The sequence below is a fragment of the Sorex araneus genome, chromosome 2, assembly GCF_027595985.1.
Source record: "Sorex araneus isolate mSorAra2 chromosome 2, mSorAra2.pri, whole genome shotgun sequence".
Taxonomy (NCBI): domain Eukaryota; kingdom Metazoa; phylum Chordata; class Mammalia; order Eulipotyphla; family Soricidae; genus Sorex; species Sorex araneus.
This window is the reverse complement of record NC_073303.1, coordinates 236,935,970-236,950,345: the sequence shown is the minus strand read 5'-3', so window position 1 is coordinate 236,950,345 and position 14,376 is coordinate 236,935,970. Positions and strand designations below refer to the sequence as shown.

The following is a 14,376-nucleotide window of genomic DNA, read 5'->3' as shown; positions in this document are numbered from 1 at the left end:
CAGTAACAAGTCTCACGATGGAGATGTTACTGGTGCCCGCTCAAGCAAATCGATGAACAACTGGACGACAGTGCTCCAGTGCATGTTCTGCCATTTAAAAAAAATTAAATCACCCTGAGATACAGTTATAAAGTTGTTTGTGATTGGGTTTCAGTCATAGACTATTATAACACCTGTCCCTTCACCAGGGCACATTTCCCACCGTTAATATCCCCAGTTTCCCTCCAGCCACCTCCCCCCAACACACACTATGGCAGGCACTTTTCCTCTCTCTCTCTCTCTCTCTCTCTCTCTCTCTCTCTCTCTCTCTCTCTTCTCTCTCTCTCTCTCTCTCTCTCTCTCTCTCTCTCTCTCTCTTTCTCTCTTACCCCCCCTCCTTTTGGGGACCATGGTCCATGGTTTGCAATATGATTACTGAGAGGTTATTTATTTTACCTCCTCTCACACTCAAGGTCTCCTCCTCCTTTCCCAACTATCATTGTCATAGCTGTCCCTCTCGGTCCTGACTGCCCCCCCCCACCCTGATAGTTCATTCTTGGACTCATCTCTGTCCCTAGGATATGGAAGCTGCCTTCCAGGGCACTTTAGGATGGACCATGGTGTCTATCTAATATAATTGTACTTGCAAACCCAGAAAGCCATACCACCACCATTTTCCCACCCCGGGTCATTTTGCCGACTCTCCAAGGAGGCCAAAATATTGGATCAGACCCGTTTTTTTAATCAGTCCCCAAAGCGTCATCTGGTGACTCTTTTGAGTCAACGTTTCAAAACTAGTTTCAAACTCTCAGCAGCCGGACCCGGGACCGAGAGGGCTGTCCCGGGCCCCAGAGCGTGCCCAGACGACCGGTAATGGCCCGTAGAATAAACGAAGTCCCCACCCTGTGCACCCCCCACCCCCGAGACTGGACCTTCCGGGTACCAGACCCCCAGGCGCCCCCACGGCCCGCGCGCTTCGCGCCTGCCGCTCCCGAACGCTCCGCGCGAGCGGCGCGCGTCTCCCTCCCGGCCCCGCCCCGCCGCGCAGCGATTGGCCGGCTCTGGGCCACTTCTTCACCGGGGGCACGCCCCCCGTTGACGGGCAGGGCGGTTCAGCCAATGGCACGCCGGGAGCTGGGAGCCCCGCCTTCCCGCCGCCCGTTGGAGGCGGGCCGTTGAGGGGGTGGGGCGCGGAGCCTGGTAACCGTTGCCGGTAACAACGCCCCGCCCCGCCGGGAGGGAGGCGCGCGCGAGGCGGGCGGGCGGGCGGCGGGAGCCGGAGGAGGAGCGGCCGCCGCCGCCACCGCCGCCGCCATAGAGACTGTAGCCGTGGAGACTGTTACTTACCAACGGGGACCAACACGCACCGCCGCCGCCGCCGCCGCGGGAGCCGCTGCCCGAACTCCCGGCCCGAACTCCAGGTGACCGAGGCGCCCGGGCCCGGCCCGGCCCGGCGGGGCAGCGCGGGGGGCGGCGCGGGGGGCGGCGGCCGGGGGCCCGGGGGGGGGTTCCGGGGGGGTGTGCGGCGTGGGGGGACGCACCCGACAGCGCAGCCGCCCTCGGGCACCCCCAAACGCCCGCGATGAGGCGTCCGCGGGCCCGGCGCTCGGCTGGGCTGGGGGGCGCCCCCTGCAGCAGGGGATAAAGTTAGGGGGGACCCGCCGCTCTTACTTTTTTTTCATTTGACAAAACTTCCTGAGTTGGGGACGCCCGCGGGCGGCTTCGCTCGCTCTTGACCCTCGGCGGGCGGCGAGGGGAGGTGGCGGGGGTGTCCCCGAGAGCCCCGCTCAAACTTTCACCTCCGGATTCTGCCGCGAGGGTGTTCCTGGGGCGTCCTCGTCCCACCTCCAGCCCCTCCCCCAGATCCTTCCATCTTTGGGGGGGCGCCCGGGAACCCCATCTTAAAAGTCCTTCCTTGAAGCTCCCGGATTGGGGGGGCGTCTCCTGGAATTCCCACTTGTTCCTTCTGCACTCCGCCTCACCCCCTCCCCAATTCTCTGAAATCGCGCTCCCCCCTCACCCCACGGAGGTGACTTTTTTTTTTTAACTTCAAAGTCCTCGATTTTGCCGAGGGAAGGGCTCGAAGACACCCTCTCACCTTTACCCCAAATTCCGGGGCGTGGGGTGTCCCGCGAACCCGCTTCTCCTCGACACCCCCCCCCCAAACGTACAAGCATCTCCTCCCGGAACCTCATGCTCGTTCAAGCAAAAAAAAAAAATTGGCGCCCTGGTTTGGGGGAGATCTTCCCTCCGCACCAAACCTACTCCCCCTCTCCCGTGTCGTCACTTTTCCGCCCCACCCATCCCCCCAAATCGGAAGTTTCCTTGTGGGAAAGGGGATCCGCTTCTCACCTTTTTACCCCCCAAACCTTGCGTTTCCAGAGCTGCTCCTTCACTTCCTGACCCCCCCGCTTTTCACCCCACCTTCCTGAATGGGGCGGGGGTGGGGGAGAGGGGGCGGGTCCGGAGCGCAGCTGTGCTTTCACACGCACCCCAACAAACCCTGAGACTCCCCTATTTGGACCGACCGCGGCGCGGCGCGGGGTGGGGGTGGGGGGGCGGGGTTAAAAAAAGTTTCACCGAAGATTTTCGTGGGAAATGGATTTCGTTTTCAAATCGATTCATAATTTTGTCCCGCGGCCCCGACCGTGACCCAAACCCCCCAAGTGGCTTGTAGAAGTGGGTGGCTTGGAGAGAGTGAGGGTGTGAGGTGTTTGTGAATTTAAACCCCACCCCTCACCCCCTCCCTCCCTCCCCTCCCCCAAACGCTCTCTTTATTCCTTTCCTCTTCCTTCTGGGACCAGCTCGCTCGCTCTCGCGCTCTCTCTCTCTCTCTCTCTCTCTCTCTCTCTCTCTCTCTCTCTCTCTCCCCCCCCCTCCCTTGTTGCTGCGCTAGCAAAGTTGGGTCTTCCAATCCTTCTGGCTATTTCGGGGGCCCTGGGCCGGCGCTGACGGAGCTAGCCCAGCCCCTGCGGCTGGTTCAGCTCCTAATTTTAACCTGCCTCTGGTCCCGCTGGAATGGGGCAGAGTCGGGCGCTGTCTTTCCAGGGAGGACTCTTGACATCCGGAACCCGTCTAGGATTGTTAGGAATATTTAATAGAATTATTATCATTCATATGACTGTTATTGTTGTTGTTTTGCTTTCTGCTTTTGGGGGAAGGGTGGGGTCACACCCGGCGATGCTCAGGGGTGACTCCTGGCTCATGCACTCAGGAATGACTCCTGGCGGTGCTTGGGGGACCCTATGGGATGCCCGAAATTGAATCCGGGTTGACCGCGTGCAAGGCAAACGCCCTACCCGCCGCTGTACTATCGCTCCAGCCCCTGTTTTTTGCTTTCTGTAATCCAAAGATTTGCTTTCTGCAAACCTCCCCTCGCCAACTTGATAACCGAGCGCTGGATGTTAACGTATAGGAGCTCCCCACCCCCAATGATGTCAACAATGGAACATTAGCTAACACTATTTTTGTTTTGTTTTGTTTTTTTGTGGGGGTCACACCCAACAATACTCAGGGGTTCCATCCCGATTCTGTACTCAGGGATCACTTCTGGTAGGCTTAGAGGACCATCTGGGGTGCCAGGTCTGGAACTCAGGTTGGCCACCTGCAAGGGCCACCTGCAGGGCAAGCGCCCTGCCTGCTGTCCTATCTGTCCTATTTCTCTGTGCCACCCCCCTCCCCCCGCCACTTTATTTTCTTGCATACACAAAATCCCACTAAGGGTGATAATGAGACATTGGCAGACACTTTATTTTCTTGCCAGCACCTATTGCCAAGTGGCTTTTGATATTTTTTTGCTTCATGCTTGGAAATGGTGATTTGGTGAAAAATGGAGGCTGCCTTAGACATGGCACCATGGGGGGCCGGATCGATAGTCCAGTGGGGAGGGCGTTTGTCTTGCACGTGGTCAACCCAGGTTCGATCCCCGGCAGCCCAAAGGATCCCTCGAGCACCACCAGGAGTCATTCCTGAGTGCAGAGCCAGGAGTAAGACTTGAGCATTGCCGGGTTGACCCCCAAAACAAACACAAAGACAAAAGGCACGCGGGGTAGCGTGTTGGATAGTCCAGCCCGGAAGGAGCTTGGCCTTGCACGGCATCCCACGTAGTCCTCCAAGCACTGTGAGGTGTGCCCCAAACAGAAAAAAAAAAAAAGAAAGAAAGAAAGAAAAAAGAAAGGAAGAAATGAATGGCACCATCAGAGTAACTCAGCCCTGTGCCGGGGGTGCAGCGTGGGTACCCCTGGGTGCCATCTCTGCCCCTAGGAAAGGAAGCTCATTCGTTTCCTTCATCACAGCTCTCTTGCCCACATCTCCGTAAAACATCAGATCGGACTTGGTAGTTAGTTGATTCTGGGGGCAGTGGGGGTGGGGTTTGGGCCACACCCACCTGGTTTCACGGATCACTGGGGGGGGGGCGCTGCTGCAGGACCAGATGTGGTGCCAGGATGGAACAAGAACCCTCCCTGCTGTCCTATTGTTCTGGCCCTACTCTTTTTTTTTTTTTTTTGCAATGCTGAGGATTGAACCCTTATCTCTTCCATACGAGGCCTGTCCTAGACCCCCTCAGCTGCACCCCTAACCCCCAGACGGGTTCATTAAGGCTTTACTTTGGTTAGCTTCAAGATTTCCCATCTCCTAAGAGGGGACAAGTGGCTGCTTCTGCCAGACTGAGGTTGCCCAACTGGAGTGTGGATTTAAAAAAAAAAAATGTTCTTTTTCGGTCACACTTGGAGATTGCTCAGGGGTTCCTTCTGGCTCTGTACTCAGGATTACTCCCGGCGGTGCTGGGGGGGGGGGAACCCTATGGGATGTTGGGAATCGAACCCGATTAACCGTGTGTAAGGCCAGCGCCTTCCACGCTTGACTATGGCTCCAGCGCCTGGTGTGGGAACATTTTCAGAAAGCATTTGCCCGTGCTGCCAAGGCTGAGGGTGTAAAGGTAAGCACTGGATTATTTCACCCTGTGGGTGCTTTCTTGGGCGAGAAGCATGCAGCGACGCCCCCGAGGGCAACTAGGAACAATTCTGAATGACCCTGAGAAGCAGAAGGAGCCGGGCCACTCAGCTGCTGCCTCTCAGGCTGCAGATAGAGAAACTCTCCCCGGCGCTAATACTCATCTTCCAGCCCCCCAGCGGACTCCTGGCCCTGTGCTCAGCAGGGAGCACTCCTGGCAGGGCTCAATATGGGCATTCTACCTGGGTTGTCTGGGGCAAGGCAGGTGGTCACCCCAAATGCAGATGTTGGGAGAGAGTTGGTATAGGTTTCATTCTCTCGATCCATTTTTCATTTGGGTTGGCGTTCTAATTCCTAATAGTCAATATACGTATATGTATTTTTTGCTTTTTGGGTCACATCCAGTGATGCACAGGAGTTACTCCTGGCTCTGCACTCAGGAATGACTCCTGATGGTGCTCAGGGGACCCAATGGGATGCTGGGAATCGAACTCGGGTCGGCCGTGTGCAAGTCAAACGCCCTACCTGCTGTACTATCGCTCCAGCCCAAATAATCAATATTTCGCCCTAACATGAATCATAGGACTGGCGTGATAACACAGTGGGTCGGGCATTTCCCTTGCACACAGCCAACCCGGGTTCGATTCCTCCGTCCCTCTCAGAGAGCCCGGCAAGCTACCGAGAGTATCCTGCCCGCACAGCAGAGCCTGGCAAGCTACCCGTCATGTATTTGATATGCCAAAAACAGTAACAAGTCTCACAATGGAGACGTTACTGGTGCCTGCTCGAGCAAATAGATGAGCAATGGGATCACAGTGCTACAGTGCAACATAAATCATTAAGTCCAAATCTTGAACGTGTAGAGGAATGAAGAGTGGGGGTGGGGTGGGGTCACACCCAGTGGTGCTCAGGGCTGACTCCTGGCTCTGGGCTCAGCAGGGCTTGCCCCTGGCAGGGCTCCAGGGACCCCATGCGGTGTGGGCATTGAACCTGGGCTTGGGGGGGCAAGGCAAGTGCCTTAATCTCTATCCCAGCTCTCTGAGCCCCCTAGGGATTTTTTAATTTTTATTTTTAAATACTCGCAGCTGGTTTGCTCATAAAATTCCAGGTCCAGAAGGATCCCTATGTCATAACGTTTTATTTGGTTTAATTCAATTCCCTGCAGAGTGGTCATTGATTTCAATGATATGCCAGGGCCAGAGCAATAGTCCGGCGGGGAAAGCTCTTGCCTTGTGTGCAGCTGACCTGTGTCTGATCCCAGCATCCTGCATGATTCCCCAGGCCCCTCCAAGGAGTGATCCCTGAGCACAGAGCTAGGAGTAAGCCCTGTGCACCATCAGGAGTAGCCACCCTCCCTCCCCCCAAAACAAACCCTAAATAATATACCTCTCTGATAAACACTGCTGGGTAAAAGGTGAATGTTTTTTTTTTGGGGGGGTCACACCCGGCTGCACAGGAGTTACTCCTGGCTCTGCACATAGGAACTACCCCTGGCAGTGTTCAGGGGACCATACAGGATGCTGGGAATCGAACCCAAGTCGGCCACATGCAAGGCAAACGCCCTACCTGCTGTGCTATCACTCCAGCCCCAAAAGGTGAATGTTTTTATTTATTTAATTTTTGTTTGTTTCTTTTTGGGCCACATCTCATGATGCTCAGGGGTTATTCCTGGCCCTGCACTCAAAACTACTCTTGGTGGTGCTCAGGGGACCCTCTGGGATACCGAGGATCAAACAAAGGGTGGCTGCATGCAAGGCAAACATCCTACCTGCTGAACCATTGCTCTGGCTCCTGTTTTTTTTCTTTTTTTCTTTTTTTGCTTTTTTGGGTCACACCTGGCAATGCACAGGGGTTACTCCTGGCTCTGCACTCAGGAATTACTCCTCTCGGTGCTCGGGGGACCCTATGGGATGCTGGGAATCGAACCCGGGTCGGCCACGTGCAAGGCAAACACCCTACCCGCTGTGCTATCGCTCCAGCCCCTCCTGTTTTGTTTCTAAAGCAAGGGAAATTCTTCCCCTCCTTCATGTTTATTTGGGGGGGGGGGTTGCGTATGGGGTTTGGGGCCACACCCAGCAATGCTCAGGGCTTTCTCCTGGCTCTCCAATCAGGAGTCACTCCTGGAGGTACTTGGGGAATCAAACCCATGTGGGATGCTGGGGATCGAACCCGAGTCTGCCACATACTCTGCCCGCTGGACTATCACTCCTGCCCCAACAGGGAAAGTTATATATATATATATATATATATATATATATATATATATATATATATTGACTTTTTTGCATCACACCCAGCGATACTCAGGGTTCAGGGCTGACTCCTGGCTCTGCACTCAGAAATTACTCCTGGTTGTGCTGGGGGGACCCTATGGGATGCCAGGGGTCAAGCCTGGGTCTAATGTTTGCAAGGCAAATGCACTCCCTGCTCGACTATTGCTGGACTATTATTTTTTTGGCCCAGACAAGGGTAGTTCTTGGAGAAAGAATTGCACTAGGGGTGTCTCCACTGGGCGCAGGCCTCATCTCCAGCACCCCAGGATCCCCGTCCCTCCTGCGTCGTCATCAGCTGTGTGACAGTTGTCACCCACTGGCCACCTAGGCTCCCAGAACAGCCTCGCGCCAGTTCAGGTTCAGTCTTATATGAGAACAAGTTGGTGCCAAACTAAAAAACCCAAATGGAACAGAAAAGGCCCCAGCATTGAAAGGTCCTGACTGTGAGTTTGTTGGGAGGGATGGTGGCTTTAGTCATCAAAGGGCCTCCCAGACCCTTTCCTCAGAGGGGAGCGAGTGAGCCATCCTGGGTTCGGTTCCCAGCATCCCATATGGTCCCCTGGACACTGCCAGGAATAATTTCTGAGTGCAGAGCCAGGTGTAACCACTGTGCATTGCCGGGTGTGACTCAAAAAGAAAAAAAAAAAAGAAGGTGAATGGAGCGCAGGAGGGGAATTAGAATACCCCAAGATTGGCGAAGGCGGGGTGGAGCGAGAGCACAGTGGGTAGGGCATTTGCCTTGCACGCGGCTGACCCAGGTTCGATTCCCAGCATCCCATATGGTCCCCCGAGCACCGCAAGGAGTGATTCCTGAGTGCATGAGCCAGGAGTAACCCCTGTGCATCGCCGGGTGTGACCCAAAAACCAAAAAAAAAGATTGGCGAAGGCTTTCCTACTGAGAAGAAGACAGGGCATAGAGGGGTCTGGGGGAGAAGCGCCCTCACACACACATGCACATGCATGCACACACATGCACATGCATACACATCACACACATGCACATGCACACATGTACACACACCAGATCTGCTAGGAATATCGTTCCTGGCAGCTCCCGCTAAAGGGCTAAAATAAGACGTGACTGTTCAGCCGGCAGGCCACCTGCACTGGACTCTGCAGGCCTAGATGGATCCCAGGTACCACATATGAGTCCCCAAGTCCACCCCGGAGTGATCCTCTGAGCGAAGGGCCAGGAATGAGTCCTGAGCACCACCACGTGTGGCCCAAACCAACCCAGAGAGGAAGGAGTAGGGAAACCGGATTCTTAGTGGCCTGCAGTGGGTCAATCTGCTGGACACATCTTGTACATCAGGGCATGGTGGCCAAACTGAGCGGACCCCCATGTGATCTTCCTCCAGCGGCCTTGCCTCCCTTAGTCAATAGCCTCCAGTTTCTTTTGGGTGCCCAAACGAAATTGCTGAATTACCCCAAAACCCTCTCTCTCTTCTCTGTCTCTCTGTCTCTGTCTGTCTCTGTTTGTCTCTGTCTCTGACTCTGTCTCCATCCCCATATGCCAATGAGCATGACATTGTGGGGAGAGACCTAACCTCCACAACCTCCACAAGCATCCCCTCACCCCCCACTCTCACCTGCCCACCTTGGTTTATGTGTTTATTTGCCCAGGACCCGTCTGAGGTTCCCATCCCATTTGGGTCAAAGTGGATTATCGCCTCATGCAAGGAGCCCCCAAGGCCATCTTCTGCCTCCTTAGATTTTGTTTTTCTTCTTGGGGGGAGTGTCACCTGGTCGCACTGGGTGGGGCGTGTATCAAACTGAGCCTCTTGCAGGCAAAACGTCTAGTCCAGCCTGCGCTGGGAGTTCCGCCGCTCACCCTTGACCCTTGACAGTTCCCTTCCCAGATTCCCACTTGTGTCTCCTGGTCTGCAGGCGCCTACATCAGCGGGGATTTGTGTGCTGCTCTTGCAGCTCGGCCCTAAGCATCAGCCCCCCAAAGGAGAGGGAGCCCCAGGTCTCTGAGAAACCGTGTTTCCTGGGTGTGAGTTCCGGGGCTGCGTAGATGGTGCTAAGCGCAATGAGTGATTTGCGAAATGAACCAGTCAGTGGTCACTACACAACTCTGTGTGTGTGTGCGTGTGCGCACACACACGTGCATACATGCAGGGTGCAGAAACAGCTGTAGACTTTCTATTTTTTTTGGGGGGTCACACCCAGCGATGCTCAGGGGTTACTCCTGGCTCATGCACTCAGGAATTACCCCTGGCGGTGCTCAGGGGACCCTATGGGATGCTGGGAATCGAACCCGGGTTGGCTGCATGCAGAGCAAATGCCCTCCCCACTGTGCTGTCGCTCCAGCCCCTGCAGACTTTCTAAGCTGGTGCTCAGAGGACTGGGGCACTGGCTTTGCAGGTCTGTGCCCGGGTTCCATCCCTGGCACTACACGGTGCCCTCTCCCCAGCACCAAGCATGGCCACTAGATGCCTCGGGCTGTGCCCCCAGGCCTGCCACTTGTCCCCAGCCTGCATGACTCTGTGTGGCCTGGATCCCATGACTGGGATGGGGGGCCGGAGGGGCACTGGGAGCCCGTGTGCCGAGTGGGCTTTGGGGTCAAATGTGCATCTCTGAAGGGCTTGGGGGGGCAGTGCCCGGTGTGAACCAGGTGGTGGGAGGGATGCTGGCCGCTAGTGATCTAGAAGCTTCTATTATTGGGGGAGGTTGTTATTCTTAGAACGAGGCCAGCAGGCACCAGTGGCCTGGAAGTTTCGGGTCGGTTTCCCAAGGGTTCCGGGGCCAGGAGACCTTCAGGAAACCCAGCTAGCTCGTGCCCCGGACTGGTCCCCCACTGCTGGCCCCGAGTTCAGTTCTGGAGAATTCCCTGCGATCTTCCCAAGGGCTCAGAAAAGACCCCCGCCACCCCCAAAAGAAAATCACCAGAGCAAAAGGAACAGGGGCTGGCACGGTGGGGACAGCACTGTCCTGGGGCTCTGCCCTCACCCCCCTTCCAGGGCTTGGGGAGAGAAAGCCCCTTCCTTCTTGCCCTGGAATCCATTTGCCCCTCAGGGCGCCCAGGGTTCCTGTGTCAGTCGATCCTGCTCGGGGCTGCTCAGGGTTCGACCTGGCCCGGGTGTAATAGCCCCAATGCTCTCTGGGCCCCTCCAGGGGCCCGAGGCCCTCCCCCAATGGAAACCTCACCCTGTTTTTATGCCCTGCTGACTCCTTTGGGTGACACTCTACAGTGCTCAGGGGCTACTCGTGGCTCTGTGTTCAGGAGACCCTGTGGTGTCCCAGGGATCAAACCAGGGGCAGCAACAAGCCAGGCCGGTGCCTTCCCCACTGGACGATGGCTCCCGCCTCTTACTCTGAACTCTCCTCAGTTCTACTTATTACTTTCCAAGAGCCCAGCTGCTGATTTCCCAAACTGGGAGAGACCCAGTGAGTGGACAGAGGGTGCAGAGGGCCGTGTGCAGGACTCGGGTCCAGGTGAAAAAAGAGGGAGGGGGGCAGAGCCATAGCACGGCGGCTAGGGAAGGCATTTGCCTTACAGGTGGCCAGCCAGATTCCATCCCGGACATCCCATGGGGTACCCCAGACTTCGCTGGGAGTGATCCCTGAGCGCAAAGGCAGGAGGTAGTTCTGAGCACAACCACATGTGGCCCCAAAAAACAAAGGGGGTAGGGATGGAGCGATAGCACAACAGGTAGTTCATTTGCCTTGCACGAGGCTAACTCAGGTTCGATCCCCAGCATCCCATAGGGTCCCCCGAGCACCACCAGAAGTAATTTCTGAGTGTAGAGCCAGGAGTAACCCCTTGTGCATTGCTGGGTGTGACCCAAAAAGCAAAAACAACAATAACCCAAAGTGGGGTGGGAAAGAGAGAGCGGGACAGAGGGAGGGAGGCTGGGAGGTACAGCTGGGAGAGAGTACAATGGTTAGAGCACTGTCACTGTCATCCCGTTGCTCATCGATTTGTTCGAGTGGGCACCAGTAACGTCTCCATTGTGAGACTTCTTGTTACTGTTTTTGGCATACCGAATAAGCTATGGGTTGCTTGCCAGGCTCTGCTGTGTGGGTGAGATGATCTCGCTAGCTTGCCGGGCTCTCTGAGAGGGGTGGAGGAATCGAACCCGGGTCAGCTGTGTGCAAGGCAAACGCCCTACCCGCTGTGCTATCGCTCAAGCCTGGTTAGAGCACATGTCTGTTAACGTTTGATTTTTTTTTTTTAAGATTTGTGACAATAGGGGCTGGAGCAATAGCACAGCAGGTAGGGCGTTTGCCTTGCACGCGGCTGACCCAGGTTCGATTCCCAGCATCCCATATGGTCCCCTGAGCAGCGCCAGGGGTAATTCCTGAGTGCAGAGCCAGGAGTAACCCCTGTGCATTGCTGGGTGTGACCTAAAAAAAAAAAAAGATTTGTGACAATAAAAAAACTCAGGAATTGTCAAGGCTAAATAGGAATAAAAGTCATCACATCTGCTTGTAGCTGTGACCTGGGGTGTCCTGCCATTTGTGGGGAGAGCTGCTTTCTGGACACAATTTGGCCAACTGTCATCATCTATCCATCATTTATTCATCCATCCTTCACTTATTCTTGTTTCATTCATCCATTCATCATATGTTCATCTACCCGTCGTCCATCTGTACATCTATCACTTATTCGTCCTTCGCCCATGCCCTCATTCATCATTCATCCTTTCTTCCTTCCATCATTCGCTCATGCATTCATCACTCACTCATTCATCTCTCCCTTCATCCGTCCATTTTCATCTATGTGTCCATCTATGCTTCTGAGTCAAGCCCTATTACAGGTCGTTACAAAGACCAAGGAGAGCGACAGTCACCGTGGGCGCGGGTTCCTCGCGGGTTCCTCCGTCCCTCCAGTTCTCAGGGAGTGCAGGAGGAGGGAGCCGGAGGAGGAGAGAGGGGCCTCACGGGGCAGACAGGGAGAGCGAGGAGAGCAGAGGGCCACATTGGGTCTAGCCTCTTTCTGGAAGTCCAGCTCTGCAGTCAGGCATATGTGTACATGCTGGCTCATGCGCGTTTGCAACAGAAACAGTCCCACTGAGCCTCCCAGACCTGCTAATGGGCTTTCTAGAGGCTCCAGGCGGGGATGGCAGAGGGAGAGGCTTGTGGGGACCTGCTTTGTGTTGACCCTGAGTCTGGGGCTGGGTAAGACCAGATCCCTGGGGGTGGAGCGATAGCACAGCAGGTAGGGTGTTTGCCTTGCACGCGGCTAACCCGGGATCGATTCCCAGCATCCCATATGGTCCCCGGAGCACCGCCAGGAGTAATTTCTGAGTGCAAAGCCAGTAGTAACCCCTGTGCATCACCGGGTGTGACCCAAAAAGGGGAAGAAAAAAAAAAAGACCAGATACCTATCCTGGGTGAAAGGGGCGGAGTCTGCCCTGTGGAGGGGTGGGACCTGACCACTGAGGGGGCGGGGCCTACATTGGGGCGGGATCTGACCTGTCAGGGGGCGGGGTCTGTCCTGTGACTGGATAGGATTCTCCTGCAGCACTGGTCAGGACCTCTCTCAGTTTGAAAGGTCTGATAATCCTGTGGAACAAAGTGACAAGGGGCTGGGGCTGTGCGGTGTTCCTACGGATCAGTCCTTGGAGATCTGGCAGGTTATGTCACTTGGTATTCTCATGTCAGGGAGCACAGAAGCTGGGGGCTCCGGGGGTGGGTAGGTTTGGGGGACCTTCTGGGGGAGCAGGGACCCAGTATATAGCTGGAATCCGGGGTCTGGAGCTGGGGGCCGGGGGTGTGGTTCAGGGGGAGGTCAAGTCTTCCATGGTGGAGACGATGAGGTCATGTGGGAAGGGGGGTGGAGCGTGTCAGGAGGCCAAGGGCAGTGCCATGAAAATTCAGGGTGCCGGAAACTAGTGCAGAATTGACAGATGTGAAGTGGGAGTGTGCATGTGTACGTGTGTGCTTGCATGTGCTTGCGTATATGTGTGTGTCCGTGCATAAGTGCATGTGTGCATGCGTGCGTGGGTATGCACGTCTCTGTGTGCATATGTGTTGTGCATATGTGTGCATGCCTGTGTGTACGTGTGTGTATGCATGTGCACGAGTGCGTGGGTGTGGACTTCGACCTGGGAAAGTACTTAGTGACCTTCTTGCCGTCAAGGGACCCATACAGATGATGGGTCCCCAAGGGCAGTCCCCTCCAGCTGGCGGGTGGGGTGCTTGCTCTGTGGGTGTTCCCATCCTCTGAGGTGTGTCCTGGCCCATCCTTGTTACACCCGACAAAGCTGAGCCTCTGCCTCCACATGGAGCTCATTCACAGACCTCTGGGACCCTCCTCACCCTGTCTCCAGGATTTTCTCCTCCTCCCCCATTCTCCTCAGTGAACACACCCATCCCCATCCCCAGTCCACTGCCCTACTCTCTGCAAGGGATCTCCTAGGAAGGGCTCCCCCTCATGTCCCCGAGCCTCCTGTGCTCCAGAGACCCCAGAGTGCTGCAGGGCTCAGAGCGTCCTTTGTGCTGAGAACGTCCCGCAAGTGGACGGATCCCACCATGTGTCTCCATCGGCTGTCTGGGAATCCTGGGGTGACATCGAACTTTGGGCTCTTGTGACCCGACAGAGTGCGGGGGGGGCTTTGGTTAGTTTGTTTCCTGGGGTTGGGTGGCTCCCAGCATTGCTCAGGACTGACTCCTTTCTCTGTGATGAGGGATCACTCCTGATGGGAATCAGGGGAATCCTGTGGGAGGCCGGGGGTTGAATCGGGGTCAGCGGCATGCCAGGCAAGTGTCTTCCCTGCTGTCCTGTCTCCCTGCCTCAGGGAAGGCTTTGAGGGATCAGTAGGTGGAAGAGAGTTGGGATGGGGAGGGGAGACTGAGGGACTCTAGGACTGAACCGGGTGACAGTGTGGGAGCTGGGGGGTCTGAATCCCCATCACACACACACACACACACACACACACACACACATCTCCCGAGAGCTGATGCAGGCAGACGGTTGGGGGACCATCCTGGCCATGGCAGCCACACTTCATCAGGCTGCTGTTTCTGATGGAAATTCTCTATCCTTTCAAAACGATCACTCGTTTCCAGAAACCATTTCTGCCCTGAAAGTGATCTGGAGGCCACCGGCTGGGAAGCCGGCTCCCGCTGAGTTCCCCACCTACGAAATGTGTCCCTGCTCTTCCCCGAGAAGGACGACCTCTCCCCTCAGCGTCCCACACTCTGAATGTGTAGCGCCAAGGAC

General features: G+C 55.9%; 1 protein-coding gene across 3 annotated transcripts in view; it reads left to right on the top strand.

Moving 5' to 3' along the window:
• Window positions 1-1,215: 1,215 nt before the first annotated feature.
• RFX2 (regulatory factor X2) overlaps window positions 1,216-14,376 on the top strand; it is a 67,833-nt gene continuing 54,672 nt past the window's right edge. For 2 of the 3 annotated variants that reach the window (XM_055129064.1, XM_055129063.1), the window contains exon 1: window positions 1,263-1,400. The gene's annotated coding sequence lies outside the window, so the exon portion shown is untranslated. Of the gene's footprint in view, window positions 1,401-14,376 lie in introns of all 3 variants that reach the window. The other variant, XM_055129066.1, reaches the window with a different exon arrangement.